The sequence below is a fragment of the Lactuca virosa genome, chromosome 5 (assembly GCF_052849685.1).
Source record: "Lactuca virosa cultivar CGN04683 chromosome 5, Lactuca_virosa_CGN04683_v6, whole genome shotgun sequence".
NCBI lineage: Eukaryota > Viridiplantae > Streptophyta > Magnoliopsida > Asterales > Asteraceae > Lactuca > Lactuca virosa.
The window spans coordinates 155505463-155532483 of record NC_136430.1 but is presented as its reverse complement, the minus strand read 5'-3'; positions in this window follow the sequence as shown (position 1 = coordinate 155532483).

Sequence of the window (27021 nt, the reverse complement as noted above, 5' to 3'; positions counted from 1 at the left end):
CTCCCGGAGTTTGAGAGTAACCCTTTGCAACCAGTTGTGCCTTGTAAGTGTGTACATTACCATCCATGTCGGTTTTCTTCTTGAAAATCCATTTGCACCCAATTGTCTTACGACCTGGTACATTGTCAACCAAGTTCCAAACTTGATTGTCATAAATGGACTATATCTTGCTGTCCATTGCCTCTATCCATTTGGCAGACTCGGGGCCTGCCATGGCTTCCGCATAGCTGTTAGGTTCATCCAGACTTACCAATGTCTCATCACTGATAAGCGTCTCACCTTCTGCAGTAATATGGAAGCCATAATAATGCTCAGGTACATTCCTAACCCTTGTGGAACGCCTCAGAGGTTCAGACTTGTCAATTGGCTCAACAGGAGTTTCCTCCTCAGGTTGAGGGCTAGGGGTTGAGGTTCCTTCACCACTTGACTCTTGAATTTCCTCAAGGTCAATTTGCCTCCCACTGTTTCCTTGGCTTATGAATTCTCTCTCTCGAAAGACTCCTCTTCTTGCTACAAAGACCACATTATCACTGGGTCTGTAGAAGAGGTAACTGAAGGATCTCTGTAGGTAGCCGATGAAAATACACCTCTCACTTCGAGGTTCAAGCTTATCATGAGTCTCGCGTCTCACGAAAGCCTCACAACCCCAAATCTTGATGTGGTCTAGATTGGGAACTTTTCCAGTCCGCATCTCGTGAGGTGTTTTGGCAACCTTCTTTGTAGGGACTAGGTTAAGGATATGGGCGGCAGTCTCTAAAGCATACCCCCAAAATGAGATTGGTAGCGAAGCTCGACTCATCATGGAACGAACCATGTCCAACAAGGTCCGATTGCGCCTCTCAGCTACACCATTCAACTGTGGTGTCCTAGGAGGTGTCAATTGTGAGACAATCCCACATTCCTTAAGATAGTCAAGGAACTCAGTACTAAGATACTCACCACCTCGATCGGATCGAAGCAACTTAATGTTCCTGCCCAACTGATTCTCCACTTCTTGCTTAAACTCTTTGAATTTTTCAAAGGTTTCTGACTTATGCTTGATTAAGTAGACATATCCATGTCTACTAAAATCATCAGTAAAAGTCACATAGAAGCGATTAGCATCTCTTGTGGCGGTTCTGAAGGGTCCACACACATCCATGTGTATGAGGTCCAACAAACCTTCACCCCTAGCACAAGTGCCAGTAAAAGGTGACTTTGTCATTTTTCCAAGCGAACAAGTTTCACAACTATCATCTGATTTTAGGTCAAATGATTCCAAGACTCCATCCTTTTGGAGTTGGCCTATGCGTTTCTTGCTTACATGTCCAAGACGACAATGCCATAAAGATGATTTATCTAAGCTAGTGGAAGAATCAATACACAATACAATATTTCCTTGGTTATCTACAACAGATACAGTTTCATACACACCATCACAAGGTAATGCTTTAAAATAAAGAACATTATTAAAGAAAGCATCAATACCACCATTATTATTATCAAAATAAAAGGTAAAACCTTGTTTATACAATGCATGAAAGGAAATAACATTTCTTGCCATTTCTGGCGAATAATAACATTTATTCAAATCTAATGTAAACCCACTCTTGAGCAATAAGGAATAAACTCCTATCTTGGTGACAGGTGAAGCTTTCCTGTTCCCCATGATCAAGTTTATCTTTCCATGCTCCACATTCTCACTTCTTTTTAGTCCCTGCAAATCACAACATATGTGAATACCACAACCTGTATCAAGGACCCAACACTTAGAATGAGGTGAGTTATTAGACAATATAGTGTATATACCTGCATGGTTGGGTTTTACTTTCCCATCCTTCAAATCTTGCTGGTACTTTGGGCAGTTTCGCTTCCAGTGCGACTTTTCATGGCAATAGAAGCATTCAGCCTCATTAGGGTTAGCAGAAGGAGTGACAAAACCTTTCTTGGTTTTGCTTGAAGAGGAGCCTTCAAGGGTCTTACCCTTGGTACCCTTAGAAGGGTTCTTTCTCTTCTTCCCTTTGCCATGCCCGATTTCCAAGACATTGGCCGCAGTTGGAGGAGTAGAAACACCCGACTTGCCTTTAAGACTACTTTCTGCAGTCTTTAAAAGCCCTTGAAGTTTACTAAGTGTAACTTCTTCCTTGTTTATGTGGTATGTCATTCTAAATTGATCATAGCATGAAGGTAAGGAGTGCAAAATGATATATATTGCCATCTCCTGAGGAAAGTCAACATTTAGTTTCTTCAACCGATCCACAAACCTTTGTATTTTCTGCATGTGGGCCGTGATGGTCTCACCATCCTTCATTCGGGTAGTTATCATGGAGGAGATAATTTCATACCTTTCTTGACGAGCACTTTGATGGTACCGTTCCATCAAATCCATGTTCATCTCAAAAGGGTAGTGGTCCTCATAGGACGTTTGGAGCTCAGCTGTCATAGTGGCCATCATGATGCATGCTACCTTAGTAGCATCCCTTTCATGTGCCTGAAATGCAACAATATCCTCTGGAGTAGCAGTTGACTCATCAATCTCCTTTAGCTCCTTATCAAGGACATTTTCTTTGTCCTCATAACGAGTGACCATCCTGATGTTCCTGATCCAATCCATAAAGTTGGATCCATCAAAGATGACTCTCCCACAAAGATTCATGAGAGAGAAGGAGCCAGTAGGGTTTGAGCCAGAAGCATTGTTATTGGAAGACATCTGAAAAGAAGAAAGAATAGATTAGATTAGATGTAAAGATAGTCCTTAATAAAACACCCAAATGTAATATTAAGGCTAGGACCCAACACAATATTTTATAACTTAGAAGAGGGATGCCGTAATCTAAGCTATAAGATATTTGAAGGTAGGTGAATGACGATTCACCAATTTCCACCATGAAAAACGAAATATTTAATTAGGTTTTAATTGGTTTAGAAACTCCTAGATTCTTTGAGATTCATTGAACTTTTCAATGGCATGTTTCAATCTCGAGTGTGCCCTTCAAGTTTTGTGACTGGGATGCCGAGGATCACAAAACAAGGTGTGAAGTAACCATGCAAATTACTTGGTACCCTTAATGTACTACCCCTCAATCGATGTGTCGGTTAACCACACACGCTCCATCGATACTATGATAAACATTAAGTCACCCTTTGCCTACCTTGATAAGTCCAGGTTAGTGTGCCGGTTAACCACACACGCTCCACTAACGACTTAATCAAAGTGCAAAGTGTAATTTCATGGATTAGCACCTTATTCACATTTTCCTAAAGTAACTAAGATTGGGAATTTAATAAGGGTTTAGTTGCTTTAGTATATTCATTATACTTAAATAAGAATTATAGTCCTTGTCCTACCTTTTCGGCTAACGACCCTCCACCGATCAAGGAAGCGGTGGGTGAGAATGGACACCCATTAAGTTGCCATTTTATAGGCAACAACCTTATACCCCCCTTATAGACCGGCTTCGTGAACGAGGCCTACTAATGGTAAGAAGACTTTGTTCTTATACATATATATATTATTAACTCATAATATTATAAAGTATAAGGGTTGAATTTTAATAATTAAAATTCTAAGGGATGGAACTAAAGTTTTTAATATGACTTTACTTGTTCCAAAACTTGAGGGCAAGTTTTGTAAACTTTCAAAACTTTACATTTCTCATAACTTATGAATTAATTGAGTATTAAAATGAAGACTCTTCATTTTTATAACTCATGTGTTCTTATAATGGTTTTTTAATTAAAGTGTGACCTTTGGTTTTCCATAACTTGAGGACAAGTTATGGACTCCATTAAAACACATAATGATCAAGAATTAAACTACCAAGGAGGTTACAAATAATTCCTATGATCATCTAATCTCATAAGTTCAAGAACATGATTATCAATAATTTCAAGAATCATAAATAACTTATATAAAACTTGTAATTTTTTGATAAAAGCCATTGTAAATGGATTAGCATAAACATTACACCATCTAAAACAAGTTTTATAACACCAAAACAGTTTAGGGTAATGTTTTTAGTCCATTTCCAGCAGCAAAACTCGAAAATCTGGACACTGAAGCCTCTACTCGTCGAGTGTATGAACAGACTCAACGAGTAGCATGCATTTGTTCATGGACTCGTCGAGTCCCCCCAATGGACTCGGCGAGTTCATACGTGCAGTGAACAAAAAAATTCGATTTTCAAGTAATTTGCATCAAGTATCAAGTAAACAAGCCTAGGCTCTGATACCACTGATGGGTTTTGAGCATTCTAACACTCCTATGGTGTACATGCAACCCTAGAAACCTTGAATCTATGTTTGACTAAGATACATGCAAATAATTATTTTTCCAAGGTTCTTATCCTAACTAGCATGGCATGGGGTACTTGAATCAAATAAAACTAGTAGAATTACTTACCTTGTAGTAGTAGTTGATTGCTTGGAGTTTGAGAGCCTAGCACCAATAATGTGGATGCCTCAAATGGAAGTCACAAATCACCACAAACTTGGAAACTTGAGAGAATAGTCACAAACTTCTTGAAATCGGCCCTCTTAGTTTACACACATCAACTAGTGTTATTTCAAGAACCAAAGCCTCCTTTATATAGTGTGGTGGATTAGGGTTACATCCATGTAAACCCTAATACCCATGTCTTTTCATTTCCATGAGATCCATGGGTTAAAGCTCCATGGAGTATCCATGGACTTTCCATGCAAGCCTAGCCCATTCCAAATAAGCATTAGCCCACACTATATAAATACAAGAGCCCATATTTAATTAGTCATACTTTTGATCTCTAAATTAATTCTAAATTAATTATAGATCAACACTAATTAAATAATATGATTTTATATTAATATATTAGAACTTATAATATATTAATAAATCATAACTTATACTATTCTCAAAAGATTATCCGTAAATTGTTCGGGTGAAGTGCAACCCAAATGGACCATGCCGGGTCGGGTCAAGTACATACCAAATATAGTTATGGACTTAGACACTATCTCCAACATGCACGACCTTGCTCGTCATTCTGAGCAATCCTACGGACCATAATGGGTAGGACTCGGTCAGCTGATCCTCTCTCGCTTAGATTGTAAAAGCTCCGGTCCCCATTGTAAGGTATGGGTTGACCCTGTTCCTGACTCCATCTGTTCAAGTTTGTTGCCCACAAAGGTGTGAGACCTTGAAATGTTGGACGAGGCTTGAGGTTTGGAATTGGAACCTCTTGGGGCAGGTTGTTGACCTCTGGCTTGGAGTCAGATCCATCCGAAAAGCCTTCTGCGAGGTGATCATCCAAGGGGATTGGGTGATCCTCTTCTGGTTCCTCATCGAGCCATCCACCAATGCCTTGGTTGGGATAATAAGGATCGCCTGGGAGATGGAAGCCAGCCATGTGATCTACGCGAGAATGGGGAAAAGAATAGTTAATAGACGTACTAATGAAGATCCCTTTTTTTTGCACATAAGTAATTATAGTAACACAAAATACTCCTATAGTATTTTAGGTTTATGTTCTGTTCTAATGTTCTTGTTGTAGTAGTGTTGGTAAGTTTTTAGACTTGTTGCAACACCACAATCATTCTTAGGCACATGCTAGTCACTCCTCGGAAAATATAGTTGATCAGGCTATATCCCCCTAGATTTGACTATATGTCTCTAAACCAAATCGTGTTGTTCAAAAATCGTAATACTTTTCTTCTGATCTAGTATGATACTGACCCTGGTATGAATAGATGTATATATACTTGGTTAAATATTTTATTATTAAAAGTATAAATTCTTAGTCAGAGTGTTTTAATCCCGATGCGTTTATAGTTTGTATATCTTTTATGGGTTGATATACTTGATTCACTATAAACAATGCTCTGATACCAATCTGTCACACCCCAAAACCGGAACGGCGGAAACGTTCTGGGGTGGAGGACGTCATGTACAGTATCATAACAATGCATAATAGTAAAGACAAGCAACAACATCCATTGCATTAATATAATAATTTTAATACAAGCGTGTTCTGTATAGTTTGTAAGACACCAAAAGAATGATCAAAATAAAAGATGAGACTTGTATGTGCTCCATCTTCTCAAAAGCTTCATCGGTACCTGTCTACTGATGACCTGAGAATACAAGTTATTTTGAAAGAGTTTATCAGCATAACGCTGGTGAATTCATAAGTATTTAGTGTCATTGCTTGTATGAAAATGTTTGTGACAACGTAGTGTAAATGTTAGTAGCTGTTTGTAAGTGGTTGTACTCCCTAGAAAATCCTATATTTTCTAGTGAAATGTAGCCTTCTACCAAGACCCGACTATTTGTATGTTTGTTCTTTTGTAAATGTAAGAGTTTTCCCCAGTGAAACTATCATTATGAAAATATAGTTTAAAACCTCACTCACGCAAGATGATTACAAAATAAATGTAATAGGGGAAAAATATAACGTTTTACCCCAGTAGTGACACTGCTGGCTAAAAGTGATGAAAATGCAGCCTCCAGGTAGTATTAAATGTACAATACACCCTGGGGAGTCTGTTTGCCTTTAATTCTTAGTTAGTTAATTAAAGGTTGGAATGTGAACCCGTATGTAACCATGCTAATCGACGGCGGAATAACTGATGACCCTCCGGTGTCATATGTAGTGAGGTAACATTCTGTCACCCCTTGGCCTTATCGGCTGGGACTGTAGCTAGCAGTCGGGATGTGGGAGTGTCTGTCCCGTATAGATCTATACACACAATGCCCGCTCTCCCTCCAGGAGACTCTGGTTACAAAGTGATACAACAATGCAGTGGCGTATCGAGAAGTAGTATGTCACATTCTATTTATAGTATTCAAATGTTTGTGTGGTAAACCATAGTGTAGTAATGTTTTCTCTGTACTAGTGTATAGTATATCCTCTTGTGTAGTGTATAATATGTTCTCTTGTATACTGTATAGTATGTATTGTTTCTCAATGTAGTATGTATGTAGTGACTCGTAAATGTACTGACTCTTGTATGTGTCGTTGTAATAGTAATAGTGAGTAGTAATCCCTTAACTATACCTATTATAGTTAAATAGTAATGTTGTTTGTATGCCTTCGTTACACAAAGGTACTGAACTGAAGTGAAAGCTTTTGTATCCAACACATATATACGATATATAACTAAGATTTCAACGACCTTCGGACAATAACAGGTTACCCTAAGTCCACAACCAAACAAGGAACAGGAAATAAGGTGAGCTATCAGTCTTAAGTCCTTCAAATCTTACTTATATAAATATATTAGTATAGATATGAGTTTGACAATAATGTAAGTTTAAAAAGGTTTGAAAACAGTTTTAGCATCTAAAATAGTTTGATAAAGGGTTTTGAAGTGCTTGAAATTCATAAGTTTGATAGCAATTTGAAAGTAATAGAAAATCTTTCTGTTTGTTCTAGTCATTAATCACATATGATTAAAACAATGGCTAGAATGTTTCAACTTGTATCCCCCCCCCATAAAAGCATTTAAAATCATTTCAAAGGTTGATTTAGGGGTATGAACTCACCTGCAGTGAGTGATTCGGATGGAAGTGCCGGATAGGATGCTAAGAGTCAAGTGAGGACTTGAGCACACACGAATCCTATTTAACATGTAACGGCACATATATGTATCTAATTAGTGATTAAGCAACTAATTAAACAAGCGAAGACACCCTAGGACATGGAAAAACACTTTGATTCAAGTGTTAGAAGTACAAAGGGTTGCATCTAAGGGTTGTAGGACTTTGCTTTTGAGTTTACGGTCCAAGAGTAAACTCTCCATGAGTTTACGGCCTAGGGTTTGCGGCCCTAATGGGTTTACGGCCGTAAACCCATGGTAACTTCTACCATTTTGATGTTCAAGGTCCTTAGTTCAAGTTGGAAGGGTTATAGACCAAGTTTTAAGCCTTAGGAAGGAATAGTGGCACTAATGCACCACTTTGTAGAGTTTACGGCCCATGGTCATTCCCCATGAGTTTACGGCCGTAAACTCATGTGTGCTTGATTCTTTTGTTTGCTTAAGGTCCTATACTCCTCATGGAAGTGATCTAGACTTGGTTCCAAGGCTTTAGAAGGGACTAGGGCTCATAATGGCCCTTTCATTAGAGTTTACGGCCCAAGGAGATTGCCTTGGCCGTAAACACTTATAATCTTGTGTTTCTTGTTGTTTTCTAGTTGTTTAACAAGTGTATCAACCCTATAACGAGCTAAGGTAAGAGTACTTACAATATAGAAGCTTGTAAGTGTGTTTACGGCTCAAGAACACTAGTGTGTGTTCTTGGTGAAATGAAGAACACTTGAAGATCTAAGAAAATGGAGAGATTTCATGGATGAAATCATGTAAGATCGCTAGATGATGAAGGATATCAACTAATCAAGGCAAGAAACACTTACTTTCTTGAAGATCTTGAAGAAAAATCGGATGATACTTGAGAGAGAATGAGTTTCTAGGCTTGAAAATGGTAAAAAGTGAATAAAATGACTAAGTGTCATATTTATACTCCTTAGAGTTTACGGCCGTAAACTCCGTCTTTGGGCCGTAAACTCCAAACTCTTGGAGTTTTGAGACTTTATTGATGCACAATAAACTCTAGAGTATACGTCCTATAATTTCCTTTTTTGAAGGTCTAGGCTGTAGAACACTCAAACAGACTCTAAACAGCTCAAAAGTTAGCAGAAACAAGACTGACTTCTATTGAAGTGAATGGTTGTACAGAATAGAAATTTCGGGTTGTCACAATAGACTACTCTAGATAGTCCAGTGGAACGTTAGCAGACTCGTAATCTGTAGGTATGTTTGAACTATATGTTCATAAGGTGTTTTCGAACTATATCTTCATTAGGTGTTTTTGAACTATGTGTTCATCCGATAGTTCTTCTTTTTGACACTATTACGTCAAAAACGGAGCCCGTATGCGGAAGTTATGGATTTTAGAAGATTGGGGCATAATTTTCGAGAATTTTCACATGAATAGTGTCGGCCACGTCACCGCTCTCGCGATCAGCCTCGTGTCCGACCAGTCAACGTGTGCCACTTCCGGATTCGACCGAAGTCGCAGCCAACCAGAGTCCGACGCGCCTCGCCCCGTGTAGCGTCCGAACCTCGCATAGGTGGCCCTTCGCATGCGCGCCGCATGCCTTCGCCTCCTGCTGCCACGTGCCTTCGCTGCCACCTCCTTCTCGGCCGACCCTCACATCCTCGGCCTATAAAAGGGAGGTCTGCGAGCCTTCTCGGGTAATTTGGAGAAAATGCCATTTTTCACCCCTTTTTCAATATTTTTATTATTTTGACTTCCCCCGAATCCCCGGGATTATTTCCAACACCCGGAACACGCCCCGAAGTACCCGAAGACCCGAAAATTTTTATCTTTTCGGTTTTGAAGCCCAACCCTCGCAGAGCCCGGTTTCTCAATAAAAGTCCTAGTTTTATTAGAAACGATCGTTTTAGGAAATGAAGTGCTGCCCGATTATCGTTAAATCAAGTGAGTGTATAGTCATTTTCATCTTACACATAGATATGAAGTATTTTATATAAAATACATGCTATGTGAATATATATTGCTTAGTTATTTGAGATGAATGATTTATACAGGTTTTTAAACTGTATATGTATTTTTATCTACAAATATGTTGGGTAAAACATTGGTAGATGAATTAGATGATGTGTGATGAAATAAAAATTTATGAGAGGTATCGATGTTTAAGATGATCTACTCATCTAGCAGAGTATAGACAACGGCCACAGACTACTCTAGATAGTCCAGTGGAACGTTAGCAGACCCGTAATCGGTAGGTATGTTTGAACTATATGTTCATAAGGTGTTTTCGAACGATATGTTCATTAGGTGTTTTTGAACTATGTGTTCATCCGATAGTTCTTCTTTTTGACACTATTACGTGTCGGGGTACGGGAGCGTACGGGAGTACTTTATTAGTATTTTCCCTATACTTTTTATTTTGAAGAGCTTTGGAGTCTTCATTTCTTTTATGAAGTGATCGGACGAGCTTCACGAGTCAGCGTTTCCGTTCACGATGCCGGATAGGGTGAGTCTGGGGGTAAAATATCTCACGATATTCTGATCACTGCTAGGCAAAGTTCGATGCTGTATTGGGTGAGTCTGGGGGTTACATACCTCACAATATTTAGATCACTGCTAGGCAAAGTTCGATGATGGATAGGGTGAGTCTGGGGGTAAAATACATCATGATATTTAGACCACGGCTAGGCATTGATAACTAAGGTCCGTGGTAAAACTTATTCCATTCCTCTCATTTGATGTCTTTATCGATCCTCGTTTGCTGCTAGGGAATTTCCGAAGCAGTTTCGTCAGTTGGTTGTTCATATCGATCCTTTAGGCTAGATCTAGTAAGATCACTGTATAGGATCAGTATGTGGGGATCGACGTTTGTTAGTGCTTGTAGTATAAACCTTGGGCAGCGATGGATTTCGTGCCTATTCCTTAGGAAAATTCCTTAGGAATGAGTGATAGATGATTCTTAGGGTAACTCCTTAAGAAATAAAGAAGATAATGGGGTTGGGTATTTGGGTTTATTGTTTGATGTTTAAACATAATAAATTTATTTATTGTGGGTTGAAAACCCTATATGCTCACCAGGCTCCCAAGCCTTACCCACTCAGTTTATTTGTATCACAGGTATCGATACGATGTTGCTTTACACTGAGAGATTAAAAAGGGAAGTAGATCACTAGTGTAAATGAATGTAAGTTTTGTTTATGCTTATATTTTTGTATTGACAATGACATCCCAGTGGTTTAAATGAATAAAATACATTTCTTTAGAAATGATTTGATAACATATTTATCATGTTTTTTTGGGAACAAATTCCGCAACACTTTCAATCAAATGATTACTCTGGTTTTATTTTAAAAATCATAAACGAAATCGGTCTTTTCTGGCCGTGAAATTGGGGATGTCACAGTTGGTATCAGAGCATTAGTTTAAGCGAACTAGGAATTTGTAGGATTTCTAGACTTAAACTTAGAATGCTAAGCGATGATTGTGAGATAAGTGTTTGCTATATTTTAGACACGAGCACAAGTTTATTTTAGGAAAGATGCCTAAAATGTTTTATGTGTTAAATGTTTTATGTTATAGCTATAAAGATGCCTTATATGCTATTATTTGTTCGGATCTATGGTCTGTTGTCGACCGGATCTAGAAACTTTATGTGTTTAGGATTCTAAGCGTATGACTACGATATTAGAACTAGCATGTAAACGTTTAGGAGTGACAAGGAGATTTATACGTCTATCGTAAATAAAGCTTTCCTATCTTAAATTCTCGCCCAATACACCGAACGTCTGCTTGGGTGTACAAAACATTATGGTGAAGACTCGTAGAGAATTGAGTAGATGGAGGAAATGAAAAGCTTATGATAGTGAATGGTACCTATCAGAAGATATCGTAAGAGTGGTATCTTGCCTTTAGAATATGTCTGATAAAATAACGGAACGTTTAGAGGGGTACGGTACGTCTGAAGTACACCTTCGATTGCCAGGATGATGGAACGATTGGTGTAATTCTTGAAGTTGTCCCATCGTCTGGAATTTCCATCACCAACCAAGTTGAAGTAGAATTGATGGATGAAGATACGCATGGAAGAAGTCCTAGTAGAGTCTAGGAAAATTTTATGATTAAATGGACACATTCGTATGTGTTAAATTGTTTTGTGATTTTAGGACTTGGGGACTGCGAGACAATACTTGGGACGAGTATGAGTAGGTGTGAATAGTAGTAGAGATCTATACTACTGGAAGCACAGGACTCACACTTGGATCAGGGAAAGTCACAAGTTTACCAAGAAGCTAGTAATTGATTTCGTTTTTGTTCAAGTATGTCATTACCATCGTTTCGGTAATGACTAGGAAGATAATTGTTATTCCGACCCTAGAGGTCATATCGAATCGAGTCCGACTACGATGAGTTTATTACGTGGTTCAGATAACCAAGTTCAAGGTAGCATTTGACTTAAGCCAAATTGAAGTAAAGGATGATCAAAACGATCAATAGAATTATCGCGTTCGTTGTTAAAGAAGTTGGGTTAGGTTGTGTTCTGACCCAAAGGGATAAAGTGATAGCGTATGCATCGAGGCAATTCAAAGAGCATGAAAAGAACTACCCCACTCATGATCTGGAGTTGGCAGCGGTAGTATTTGCCTTAAAGATATGAAGGCACTATCTTTATGACATTAAATGCAAACTTTTCACTGATCATAAGAGTCTTCAATATCTCTTTAATCAGAAGGAATTGAACATAAGGCAACGACGCTGGCATGAGTTACTCAAGGACTACGACTGTGAGATACTTTACCACCCTGGTAAAGCAAATGTTGTTGCCGATGCTCTCAGTCGGAAGGTAAACCTTGAAAAGAAAAGGCCAAGAGCGTTGAGAATTGAAGTTGTCTCGACAATTGCGGAAAGTATAAAGAAAGCTCAAGAGGAAGCTTTAGAGAAAAATGACCGAAAGGAAGAACATTTGGGCAAAACGTTAATGTTCGGTACAAACGATCAAGGGTTGAAGGTATTCCAAGATAGGATCTGGGTACCTAAGACAGGAGGAGTAAGAGATCTTCTGATGGAAGAAGCTCACAAGACCATGTACTCGATTCATCCCGGCAGTACAAAAATGTTAAGAGGTCTAAAACCCTACTACTGGTGGCCGACGATGAAGCTCGATATTGCTAAGTGTGTGGCCGAGTGTGTAACATATGCTAGGGTTAAGGCACAACATCAGAAACCGTATGGGAGTTTAGAACCTTTGCCTATACCCATGGGTAAATGGGAAGACATCACCATGGATTTCGTGACTAAACTACCCAGAACAAAGAACGGTCACGACATGATTTAGGTGGTCGTTGATCGCTTCACTAAGAGTGCGCATTTCATAGTAGCCAACGAGAAATGGTCTATGGATAAGCTTGCGAATTCTTACGTGAAGGAAATTATGAGGCTTCACGGTGTTCCGTTAACGATTGTATCAGATCGTGACAGCCGTTTTACCTCAAGGTTTTGGAGGAGTCTATAAGAGGAATTGGGTACCAAGTTGTGTTTGAGTACAACTTACCATCCGCAAACCGATGGTCAAAGCGAACGAACAATTCAAACGTTGGAGGATATGCTGAGAGCATGTACCCTGGAATTCCAAGGTAACTAGGATGAACACTTACCTCTAGTAGAATTTTCCTATAATAATAGTTTCCACTCGAGCATCAAGATGGCACCTTATCACGCTTTGTATGGAGAAAAGTGTCGAACGCCGTCATGTTGGCAGGAAGCTGAGGAAAAGCAGTTTATGGGACCTGAAATAGTCCATCAGACTGCTGAAAAGTTGAAAGTGATTAGGAAAAGGATGTTAGCTGCTCAAGATCGTCAAAAGAGCTATGCTAACAAGAAAAGAAAACTAATATCCTTCGAAGTTGGAGATTCGGTTTTTACTTAAAGTCTCACCGTGGAAGGGACTTATAAGATTTGGAAAAAGGGGAAAATTGAGTCCAAGGTCTATTGGACCGTTTAAGGTTCTTCAGAGGATTGGGAATCAAGCTTACAAGCTAGAATTACCAGAAGAACTAGAGGGTATTCATAATACCTTTCATGTATGTTATTTGAGAAAGTTCACGGGAGATGTGCCCGACATAATTCCCATTTCTGAATTAAGGTTGGATGAAAACAAGAGGTTAATTGAAGAACCAGAGGCAATCGTTGACCGTAAGACTAAGAAGTTGCGACGCAAGAGGGTCGATTTAGTGCTTGTGCGATGGAAACATACGAATGCGCCAAATCTCACCTGGGAAACGGAGAGTGACATGATGAGTCGCTACCCGCATTTGTTTGCTGATGTATGATTCTGGGGACGGAATCATCCTAAGGGGGAGAGAATTGTAACGCCCGTGTTTCTAGGCTAGACATTAATATTGACTTAATAGTCTAGGTTAACCTTTGTAACTCATTTTGAAGAAATGAAAAGGAATTATGTTAATATTATGTGAATTATGTGTTTTATGCTTAATTATTAGGGTTTAATTAATTAAGAATAAAAATAAGCGTCGAAAATAAATATTAGATAAAGCTGATATCTATTAAGAAAGTTGTAGTAGTCGTGATAAGGATTCCAGATATATAAAGAATACCGAAATCCGAGTTATAACGAAGAAGTTATGATCTGTCGAAGTTTCGCGACAAAACCGGCACGGTGTCGAATGACGTAAAAAGTGAGTTTTTGATAAACTAATTTTTAGCCTTAGTGATCTAAACGAAAGTCGTAGTGTTCGTTAAACCAAGAGTATGTATAAAAAGAACGCCCAAATCTGACTTCGTATGAGGAAGTTATGATTTTTCTGAGTTTCAGCTTAGTAGTAGACAGCTAAAAACTCGAATTTTAGATCGAGTGATTCTTAGCCGACACAACCTAAATGAGAATCGAAGGTCTCGTCAATAGTAGTACAACGGTAAAAAGACAGACGAAAACGGACGTCGGATGAAGAAGTTATGAATTTTTAACGGATTTCCTGTCACGATCTGTTAAAAATAATAATATAAAAATTAAATTCAAAATTAGCCGACGAAGTCTAAACAAAGGTTGTAGAGCGTAATTTTACCTACGCGTGCATATAAAGAACGTCAAAAACGGAGCCCGTATGCGGAAGTTATGGATTTTAGAAGATTGGGGCACAATTTTCGAGAATTTTCACATGAATAGTGCCGGCCACGTCACCGCTCTCGCGATCAGCCTCGTGTCCGACTAGTCAACGCGTGCCACTTCCGGATTCGACCGAAGTCGCAGCCAACCGGAGTCCGACGTCCCTCGCCCCGTGTAGCGTCCGAACCTCGCACAGGTGGCCCTTCGCATGCGCGCCGCATGCCTTCGCCTCCTGCTGCCACGTGCCTTCACTATCACCTCCTTCTCGGCCGACCCTCACATCCTCGACCTATAAAAGGGAGGCCTGCGAGCCTTCTCGGGTAATTTGGAGAAACTGCCATTTTTCACCCCTTTTTCAATATTTTTATTATTTTGACTTCCCCCGAATCCCCGGGATTATTTCCAACACCCGGAACACGCCCCGAAGTACCCGAAGACCCGAAAATTTTTATCTTTTTGGTTTTGAAGCCCAACCCTCGCAGAGCCCGGTTTCTCAATAAAACTCCCAGTTTTATTAGAAACGATCGTTTTAGGAAACGAAGTGCTGCCCGATTATCGTTAAATCAAGTGAGTGTATAGTCATTTTCATCTTACACATAGATATGAAGTATTTTATATAAAATACATGCTATGTGAATATATTGCTTAGTTATTTGAGATGAATGATTTATACAGGTTTTTAAAATGTATATGTATTTTTATCTACAAATATGTTGGGTAAAACATGGGTAGATGAATTAGATGATGTGTGATGAAATAAAAATTTATGAGAGGTATCGATGTTTAAGATGATCTAGTCATCTAGCAGAGTATAGACAACGGCCACAGACTACTCTAGATAGTCCAGTGGAACGTTAGCAGACTCGTAATCGGTAGGTATGTTTGAACTATATGTTCGTAAGGTGTTTTCGAACTATATGTTCATTAGGTGTTTTTGAACTATGTGTTCATCCGATAGTTCTTCTTTTTGACACTATTACGTGTCGGGGTACGGGAGCGTACGGGAGTACTTTATTAGTATTTTCCCTATACTTTTTATTTTGAAGAGCTTTGGAGTCTTCGTTTCTTTTATGAAGTGATCGGACGAGCTTCATGAGTCAGCGTTTCCGTTCACGATGCCGGATAGGGTGAGTCTGGGGGTAAAATACCTCACGATATTCAGATTACTGCTAGGCAAAGTTCGATGCTGGATAGGGTGAGTCTGGGGGTTACATACCTCACGATATTTAGATCACTGCTAGGCAAAGTTCGATGCTGGATAGGGTGAGTCTGGGGGTAAAATACCTCACGATATTTGGACCACGGCTAGGCATTGATAACTACCCCTGACTTAATTGTCTTGTGGTTCTTTCTTTTATGAACGAAGGTTCATGGTGAAACTTATTCCATTCCTCTCATTTGATGTCTTTATCGATCCTCGTTTGCTGCTAGGGAATTTTCGAAGCAGTTTCGTCAGTTGGTTGTTCATATCGATCCTTTAGGCTAGATCTAGTAAGATCACTGTATAGGATCAGTATGTGGGTATCGACGTTTGTTAGTGCTTGTAGTATAAAGCTTGGGCAGCGATGGACTTCGTGCCTATTCCTTAGGAAAATTCCTTAGGAATGAGTGATAGATGATTCTTAGGGTAACTCCTTAAGAAATAAAGAAGATAATGGGGTTGGGTATTTAGGTTGATTGTTTGATGTTTAAACATAATAAATTTATTTATTGTGGGTTGAAAACCCTATATGCTCACCAGGCTCCCAAGCCTGACCCACTCAGTTTATTTGTATCACAGGTATCGATACGATGTTGCTTTACACTGAGAGATTAAAAAGGGAAGTAGATCACTAGTGTAAATGAATGTAAGTTTTGTTTATGCTTATGTTTTTGTATTGACAATGACATCCCAGTGGTTTAAATGAATAAAATACATTTCTTTAGAAATGATTTGATAACATATTTATCATGTTTTTCTGGGAACAAATTCCGCAACACTTTCAATCAAATGATTACTCTGGTTTTATTTTAAAAATCATAAACGAAATCGGTCTTTTTTGGCCGTGAAATTGGGGATGTCACAGTTGATGCTGAAATACATGCTGCTGATAATCGAAATCCTGAATCTTCAAAACATTCTGATGATTCGACAATCACCTCAGAGACATCTGCTAATGGCGAAAGAATGCTAGATGCTCAAGTTGAGGGGGAGCACTTGACTAATCCTTCAAATGTTGAAGGGGAGCATCCTTTCGAGGGGGAGAATAGCAATGTACATGAAAGTTTCGAGGGGGAGCATCAGGATAACAATTATGTTGAGGGCGAGCATATTGAAACAGAAACCATAAATCTTGACGAAAATGATGAATTTCATGAACTAAATGATAATTTTTCTGTTGCAGGATCCGAAAATGGAGAGATGTACGAAGATGCACCATTAGACTTTGATCCAGCATATCCACCATTGGAAAAGTGGACAAGCAATCATCCGAAAGAGCAAGTCATTGGAAATCCACATGATGGAGTTTTGACAAGAGCCCAAATTCGTGCAAAGAATTAGGTACTGAATACTCATTAAGAATTTTGCATGTTTAATGTTTTTATCTCGAAAATTGAACCAAAGACTGTTAAGGTTGCAATGGAACACTCTAATTGGGTTGTTGCAATGCAATCTGAACTAGCTGAGTTCGAGAGAAACAAGGTTTGGCGGTTAATTCCAAAGCCAAAAGATGTTTCAATTGTCGGATTAAAATGGATTTTCAAAAATAAAACCGACAAGGATGGAAATATCGTTCGAAATAAAGCACGACTAGTTGTTAAATGATATTCCCAAAAAGAAGGTATAGATTATGAAGAAACTTTTGCCCCTGTCGCAAGACTCGAGGCTGTTCGAATATTCTTGGCTTATGCAGCTCACAAAGACTTTGATGTCTATCAAATGGATGTGAAGTGTGCGTTTTTGAATGGAGAGCTGGAAGAAACTGTGTATGTGGAACAACCTCCAGGTTTCGTGAATAAAGAATATCCTTATCATGTGTATATTTTAGATAAAGCAGTATATGGGTTAAAACAAGCACCACGAGCATGGTATGCAACTCTTACCAGTTTCTTAAAACAATCGAAATTTAAACAAGGATCAGTTGACCCCACATTATTTCGAAATAAAGTTGGGAATCATCTAATGCTTGTTCGAATTTATGTCGATGATATTATTTTTGGCTCGACTGACCCTACTTTGTCTAGTGAATTCGAAAATTTGATGAAAAGCCAATTCGAAATGAGCATGATGGGTAAAATCAATAATTTTCTAGGTTTAAACATTTATCAAAGCAGAGAAGGAATTTTCATCAATCAGGAAAAATATACAAAGAATTTGCTCGAAAAGTTTGGAATGACAAACATCACGAAGTTAAGAGTACCAATGGCGGTTGGAACGAGGCTAAATCCTTCGTTAGAAACACCTGCGGTTGATCTTACTTTATACAGGAGTATGATAGGTTCATTGCTTTATCTTACTGCAAGTAGACCTGATATCATGTTTTCTGTATGTAATTGTGCTAGGTATCAAGCAAATCCTAGAGAACCACACATGACTGCAGTGAAAAACATTTTTCGTTATCTCAAGGGAACAACTTCGTTAGGATTGTGGTATCCTGCGAAATTAGGTTTTTTCATTCAGGCGTTTCCGGATGCAGGTCTGGGAGGATGTACATTGGATCGAAAGAGTACAAGTGGTGGTTGTCAATTCTTTGATGGAAAGTTAGTCAGTTGGCAGTCGAAAAAACAAACGTGTGTTTCGATTTCTACTGCTGAAGCTGAATATGTTGCAGCTGCTGCTTGCACTTCGCAAATCATTTGGATCCAGAGTCAATTGCGTGATTATGCCATTAATATGAAAAAGATTCCACTGTATTGTGATTCACAAAGTGTTATACGCATTTGTCATAATCCAGTACAACATTCGAAAACCAAACATATTGCACTTCGTTATCATTTTATTAAAGATCATGTGGAAGATGGCAACATTGAAGTTCATTTTGTAAAAACAATTGATCAGCTTGCTGATATTTTTACAAAAGCATTGGACGAAAAATCATTTGTTCGAATTTTGACAGGTTTGGGAATGATCGAGGCAAATTATGTTCCAGGACTAAATTCGAAAAAATAACAATGAAGTGTTATGCAAAAGTGTCGATTCAGAGGCAAAACCGTTTCATTCAGAGGCTGACAGTATTAACCATTCAGAGGTTACTGTTCACATTCAGCGCTTCGACACGCTTCGAATTCGACATCTAGAGCAATTTGTTTTTGGAGTACAAATTTTCGTTAGTTTGTCAAATTTTCGTTAGTTTATCACATTTTCGTTCGTTTGTCAAAATTTTCGTTAGTTGGTCACATGTTTTTCGTGAGTTAGTATCTTAGTGTTATTTTTGAAAAATTAAAAACTCCAAAAAGATTTTATTTTTGTTTTATCATTTTATTTTCGAAAAATCAAAAATTCCAAAAAGATTTTTTTTTGTAGTTCGTTCTCCTTTTCGAAAATCTTAAAAACACAAAAATATTTTCTTTCTTTTCGAAAAATCAAAAATATCAAAAAGATTTTTGTTCTTTTGTTCTTTGTCTTTTCTTCGTACAGATTTCACGAACGGTATACAAGGGTCTTGCTTGCGTTTCTATGGGAAGGTAAAATTTCGACAACTTTGTACTAGTTAGACTGTCCCTAGAAGCATGCTGCAGCATGTCGACCCAAGCCTCCATTGACTCAATGTGTGATTTTTAAAAGCCTTAATGAAATTTTTCATTCTGAAATTTTTTTCCCAATCAGGCTTCCATTCACATTAGTTTCCTGAGCTACCTTACTCTTCTCAAATGAGTTAAGAGTTATCTGTTTGGTCCAATCATAACAGAGGTACAATTATTTTCGTGAACCAATCTTTTTTATCTCAAAATTCTAACACATTTCACACACAATGACATATGTCCGAGAGGTCATCGATCAAACCAATCATGACTTAGGCATATCAAACTTCTGTGTTAATGATCTAACATCATGAGACCATGATGAAAGTGAAACCCAAATATACGAACTCATTTAAGGAATTGACGGGGAACTATATTCCAGTTTTAACGAAACAATTGTTTCAGTACCAATCCTCGATGCTTCGAATCATATTCAATTCTTTTGAGTGGTCTTGATCAAATGGTCGAAACCCACGACATTTGTTTCCCAACAGGATCCAGCTGAATCTAATTTTTTCTTTGAATTGATTTTCGTTGGAGTATCACTTATTTTCCATGCCACATAATATATCTTTCCAAAGCATACTTGTCACTGACTACACTGGTCAAACAGGTAATTTCGGTTACACTTACTCACCTTATGTTTAGGTTGATATGTAATGAAATTTTTAAGTCACCCACGAAGCCTTGAAAAGAAGCCCTTCGATACTTCTCTATAAGTATTCGATTGAAATTCACGGGAACATACACAAGCAGTTGATTATCTCTCTTGATAATTAACGAAGTAACCTTTGCCCGGGGTTTATCTGCTTTTGTGTCGAATATTTTTTTTGACATCACAGATCCAAATTTTTCGTTAAGTTTGCTTCTTATCTTATCTTTGGCACACTGCACACACGAAATCCTTGAGGTTCTGAGTACTACCAACTCAGGCTGATGATTTCGAAAGTATGGCAAATGACTTCGTCTCTAAACCCAAAGATGAAAGAGCCTTACCTCCATGCCGAAGGTTTGTGACGGTTACTTTCTCGCTGACGTATGGCCGACGAATGGTTTACACGACGTTCTATCTTCTTTCCGGGTTTCAAGGTGATGTGATGGGTACTTTTTTATGTGTGGCTACTTTATCGGGATTTTGGTGCGATTCTCAAGGTGCCACGTCGGATCTCATTTAATGCTGCTCCCGCTTCACATTCAAATTTCAGGGTTACATATAAAAGGGGATTCAAGGGTTCTTTATCAGTTTACATTTTCAAAAGAAAAATCCCCAATTTGTATCAGACATTGTTACTTGTTCTTCAAAGGCTCAAAACCCTAATCATGGCGACTCCTGCTGCTGTTGATGCTCCATCCCAGTCTACTGAAGAAGTTATTTTGCAACCAATTATGAAGATTCAGAGCACCAATTATCAAGTCGAGGGGGATGTTTCACTGTATCCAGAAGAGTTGAAGATGTTGGTTGTCACTTTGAAAAGCTCTGTTCTTTCTACTGCCATGTTCAATTCATTTGTTGTTCCTCTATCTTGGCTTTCCATAGCAGGATCTACTGCATCATACAACAAAGCTCTGGATGTTATCACGTTTAATCTGGTAAACGATAAGAAGATTCGTCTCTCCAAGAAGATGTTCTGTCAGATTCTTGAAATCCATAATTCTCCACCGTACACTGATCTTTCATTTTCTCAAATCATCTATATGTTCAATGAGATGGGTCATCAACCCCCACTCACCAAGATCAGTGATTCAAGAAGTCTGGACTTCCCACTATTTGGAATTTTTTATTTGGTATTTTCCCACGCTGCTTGACTGGTCGCAGTGTTGGATTGGCTAAAGGAAGAATGGAGGTATATGCAATGGTTGTTGGCCTTTACTATGATATTCCAGTTGATTATTCAACTCAGATGTGGAAGGAATTTCAGAAAAGTGTAGAGAACACCAATGTGGTTCAAGGAATATCATGTGCCAGATATTGGAGTTTGATTCTTCGTCATGTTTATGATAAATAAGGAATTGAAGTGCCAGCTGATGAAGATAGGGCTGAATTCTTGAAGTATCACTATCCAAAGGAGGTTACAGATGATGCTGAAGTGTTTTCAAACATTGCTAGAATCCCTGATGCAATATTACAATGTGTTGATCCAACTAACTCGGTATTAGTTGAGTATTTGAAGTCTGTTAATCCTGATGATGAAACAGGAAAGTTGTTGTCCAAAGAGGATGTTGGTCCTTCTAAGAAAACAAGAAAGTCGAAGAAGGATGCAAAGGCCACTCCTGAGAAGCCTGTGCAAGAACCCTCGCCAAAGAAGTCTAAAAAAAAAAGTCTACGACAGAGGAGCAAGTTTCGACTGTTTTGCCAAAGCCTGTTGAGCCTGTTTTTGATGAACAAGCTAAGGAAACAATTCCATCAAAGTCTGGTGTTTTTAGAAGACTAAAACAGAAAGCTCGTGGTTTACGAAAGTCTACAGACGGATCTTCTAAATTTTCTCCAACCATGGTTCATAAACCATATCTTAATCATCAAGGGATTCTTATTCGTGAGGTTCCAGCTCCTGTTTCTCCTTCATCAAAGAAACGAAGAGCTGAAGATGCGGCAAAACATATTTCCAAGAAGAAGATTAAGAAACGAAAGTTGGTTATTCAAGAGGAATCATCCGAAGGTGAGAAAGTTCCTGAAACACCCGAAGCTACTATCTCCAAACCAACATCGACTCCTGAGCAGACTAAGGTCATACCACTTGAAGTTTCGTTAACCAAGTCAGTTCCTGAGGAGGTTCGAACTTCATATATCACTACAAACGTATCTGATACGGTTGTAAATGTCAACATGGGTGAAGGAGATTCGCATACAGAGCTTCCATTATCAACCAAAGGTATTCCTGTATTATCTTACATGGATACTTCAGTTTCTTTACCTCCTTATATCATCCCTGTTTCAAACATAACAAACTCACCTACTTTTGAGCATGTTATCCAAAATCCATTTACTACACTTTTCTCATCCCAATCCACTGATCCACCCAAACCTATTGATGAACCTGAAACTGATACTGACGAAGGAGGTTTTGGAGGTACTTTTGATGATATGGAATTTGATGATGAGGAAGAAAATTTTCCAGATCATATGTTAATGTCTATGAAGCAGTTCAAGATTCTTAACAAGAAGTTGAATTCGATTATTCAATCTCAAGCAGATATGGGGGGGAAGTAATTCGGTGTCAAGTATGGAGATTGATGGTCTGCTCAAAGCTGTCGAAGCCAGAATGATTACCAAATGTTCTGGATTGATGCAAGAATCTGAATCACACCTCATGGAGAAGTTGGACCAGAATGATAAGTGTAATGAGTTACGTGTGAAGTCTCAATCTTCGAGTTTTGTGGGAGAAGTTAAAGATTTTAGACGGTTGGCTAAGGAACGACATGTATTGTTTGTTCAAGATGTGAAGAAGGTCAGGGAGGATGTTAATTTGTAAATTCGAGAACTTCGTGAAAATATGACAAAAGAAATTGAAGTGGTGCAACGTGATTATGCTTCTCTTAATCAGAAAATGGATGTTATTGTTGATATAGTCACCAAGTTTGTGAAATTATACGAAGCAATGAGTCCTCAACTTACTCAGTTGTCTACTCAAGCATCGAACAGTTTAACTGAGATCACTACTCAGTTGACTGAGTTGAAGTCTTTAATCACGAAGTCAAGTTCCTCTTCATTAATAACTTTAGAGTTTTTGTCCCAGAAGTTTATTCAGTTTGAAGCTGTTCTGCATAAACAATTAGCTCCGTTATCCAGTATTTCAAATTTATTACCAACAGATGCCCCGCCAGTTGTCACAGGGGTGCAAGGGGGAGAAATGAAGGTTGGTGATGGAGTTTCGCATGAAGAAGTGAAGGTTGTTGGAAAAGTTTTCCCAACGAAAATTTCAACAACAAAGCCAATTGTTTCAACTGCTGGTCAGGTGAGTTCGACAGTGATTACTACAAAGCCAATTGACAAAGGCATTGTGATTGGTTCTTCAGCTGAAGGTGGTAGTAGTTCAAAACCAAAGAAAGTTGTTGATCATTCTTCGAAACAAGACAAAGGGAAAACGATTGTTGTGGAGAAATCAAAAGAATAGAAGAAAGCCGAAGTTGAAGCTGAAATGGAGAAACAAAGGGTGATTCAGAGTATTATGAGACTTCGTGCGAGTGATCCACCTGGAATGAATAAGGGTGATCCAAGCAAGCATTACAATTATGAAACTATCGAAGCGAAAGTTGCATATAATCATATGTATGCTTTTCTGAAGAAGCCGAAACAAAGCTATGCTGTTGCTAACTCAGATATGAACCAACTTGATTTCCATGTGAATGAGATGATGTTCATCATGGCTCAATACAGAATTGCTGAAAAGTTTGATAATGATGATGACTATACTTATATGAAACTTAGGTTTCATGCTGTTCTTGGGAAGGTTCCGGAGGAGATATGGTCTTTGGTGAAGATAAAGAAGGTGATCAGTATTACGAAGGATGTTCTGTTCGAAGACTTGATGCAGAATTTTCGTTTTCATGTTACAAGGGCGAATGGTCAAATTTTTGATTTCTCTGTTGCTGATTTTCCATTAATGAACTTGTATGATCTTATACAAGTTGCAATGCTTTTGAAAGACAAGAATGTTTCGCATCTTCAAGGAACAGATCCAGAAGTGTTTAGACTTGGTCTTGCCCACATCAAAATATTCATAGATAATTACTATGAGTGTTTATTTCTAACTGATGTGGAGTTGGCTACTGCGAAGGGGTTGGAAGTGAAAGTCCCTATGGAAGTCACCAAGTCTCAACCTGACTTGAAGAAATTTGTTGATGGGGAAATTTGTTTGAAACCATTTGGTTTGGTGTTCGCAGGAAAGGATAAGAATGGAAAGGCCAAAAGATTCTTGTTCCAGGTAAGCGAAGTTGAAAGATATACCACATCCCAGTATACGAACTTTATTGTTCGTATGAATAACTGTTCGAAAAATAACTAAGGGGATAAGAAGGAGTTAAAGAAGATTATTTCATGGTATACGGAGATACGAAGAGTAATGTTGTTTGCTGCACAGATTCTCTCAACTTGAGAAGTTCGACTTGTTTACAAAGGGGGAGATTGTAGGGTCGAAATATGTTGTAATCAGTCAAAGTCTATTTGATTGTTCTCTTCGTATGTTTTGATCTCTTCGTATGTTTTGTTATGTATTTGCTAAGGTGTCTTTTGTACGAAGCTTAACGTCTAAGCCTTTGTATTTTTTGTACTTCATGTTTCCTATAAATAGGGGCTGAGCATTCAGTAGATAGTAAGAGTTTGAGAATGATTGTAAAAGTTCACCCTTTTTACTATCGTTTTTGTACTCGTGTTCATCGGAAGTAATAGAGCTGAAACCATATTATATTTACTTCTCGTGTTCAAATTACATTTGATTTACTCTGATTTGTTTCATACTCGATTATCACTTCGACAGGTTTTGGGGTGTTGATGAAGATAGAAAAATCAAAGCGTATGATTTTCTCTACAAGTATCCACGATCAAGATTAAAGCACTTGGAATGCTAGTTCCTTATTGTATTCTTGAGTGTCTTAAGCCTTTAAGTACTTAACTCAAATAAGCACTAAAGTAAACAAATCAAGAAGGCTTCTAATTACCAAACTAGCTTCAAAAGAGAGGGAGATGAGAGGAAGAAAAAGGATTCGGCCACTAGAAGAAAGAGTAGAAAAACTAGCCAAAAAATGCAAGAACAAGCATCCTTTTTATATTATCATGCAAGACATACCTTTAGATTATAATAACATAAAGTATTGGTAGCCTTTTAGAAGCATGGGGGACATAAGAAGAAAGTTGACAAGCAACCTCTTCTCAACGAAGGCTACCTCGAACATAATAAGACATATCCAGCTGACCAGGTGATCATTTCCTACAAGAACCATACTAATGATGAGTGAGTGTTTTTGATGGAATGAGTTGTGAATCGTTTCCATAACTCCTAAGATGTTCCAAGAAGACTTGGTTTACAAAACTCATTTTCTTTATCACAATGAAAGGTTAATGATGTTTTCATTAAGTTATATTTCAATCTTCACTATGAAACAATTTGAGCAAATCAAAAGGTTTCAACAATAAAGAATAAAGTTTATTAACCATGGTATGTTAAGTCATTAACTTAATCATAGTTAACCAAAGTGTCCAAAATTTTGTACATGACTTATTAAATCATACCATATGATATAATAACTAGTTATACCCTCTTTAATTATTCTTTTCACAAAAAAAGTTATTCTCTAAATAAATACAAGAATTGATATTATTTATTAATAATCATATTAATAATAAATATACAAAATATGTCAACTTGACAAAGGTGTGATCCTATAGGATCATATATTATTAGCAATATCACTCACTAATGAATCGGGCATATAGATTTAACAATAAAGAGTTTTAGATACTTGAACTTTATTGAATCCTCATGTGCTTACATATACTCAGGCCCACAATTTAATTCTAGCGAAATTTCAATATTGGAAATTTTACACCGCTTAAGTTGTTTGGCTTCATGGTCGGGTATTTTGGTACTATATTTGTGACTAACTATTATTTGTAATTTGACTATTGTTCGAAATTTGACTCCTACAACTTTGGTTTGATAAGGTCTCCAAATATATAGTCACTCACCTTTAATACATCTAGAAGTTAAAACAATGACTGAGGACAAATTGAATAACTTAATTATAACTAAGGAATGTGAAATTATCTGGATACGAACTGATCGCATTTTCTAAGGGAAGGATTGTTGTCGAAGTCATAAGGAATGATAGAAGTACTTATACGTTGGAAAGACCGAGCAAGAATATGGACTCCTACTCATTTATATGCAAATTTAAGATTATGAACGGAAACGAGAGGAGACTGTTATCTGCTACGTAGTATGAATTAGAGTAAGTTCATAAGGTACGTATCGGGAGTAGGCAATGAAGTTTTGTTACATCTCAAATGCAAGGACTATTCAAGAGTCGTCTACAAAATTAATTACAAAATGATCTAGGATTTTTGAAACTATAATTACTATTACGGTTACTCACAATATATAAGAACCATATTGGAAGAATATAATCAGATAGTCATTGATTCCAATGAAGGCCATGAAAGTCTATGATAAATTTAATCACATTATCTAGGTTTTATTAGAAAATTTTGAAAAAGACAAGTAACTTCAACATGATGAAAATGTGTAATAGTTCCAAGAGGATGAAAATACATATGGTGACCAACCGAAATAGTCAAGGAATAAAGAAATTTGTTATGGTTAAAGATTTAAGGGGTCAATGAGGGAACCTAATAAAAAAATAGATTACTATTTTAGAAAACTATCCCATTGTTTAAGTCAAGCCAAATACAAGGATACACGTAGTAGGAACATTCATGAAAATAAGTTTAGAAGTTAGGAATTTGTTGGAAATTGCAAATTAGATTGCTACTTTCATAAAATTATAAAAATATTGATCATTGATAATGGGTGCATCCTTAATTTAGTGATTCTAGGGCAACATTCTTTAAGATGATAGATAATCGTAGCATTTAAAACTTTTTATGTTTAAAAAGAATGGAAGAAACGTAAGAAAATTTTGACTCTTCATATATATTTTCGGGATTTAGAAAAAT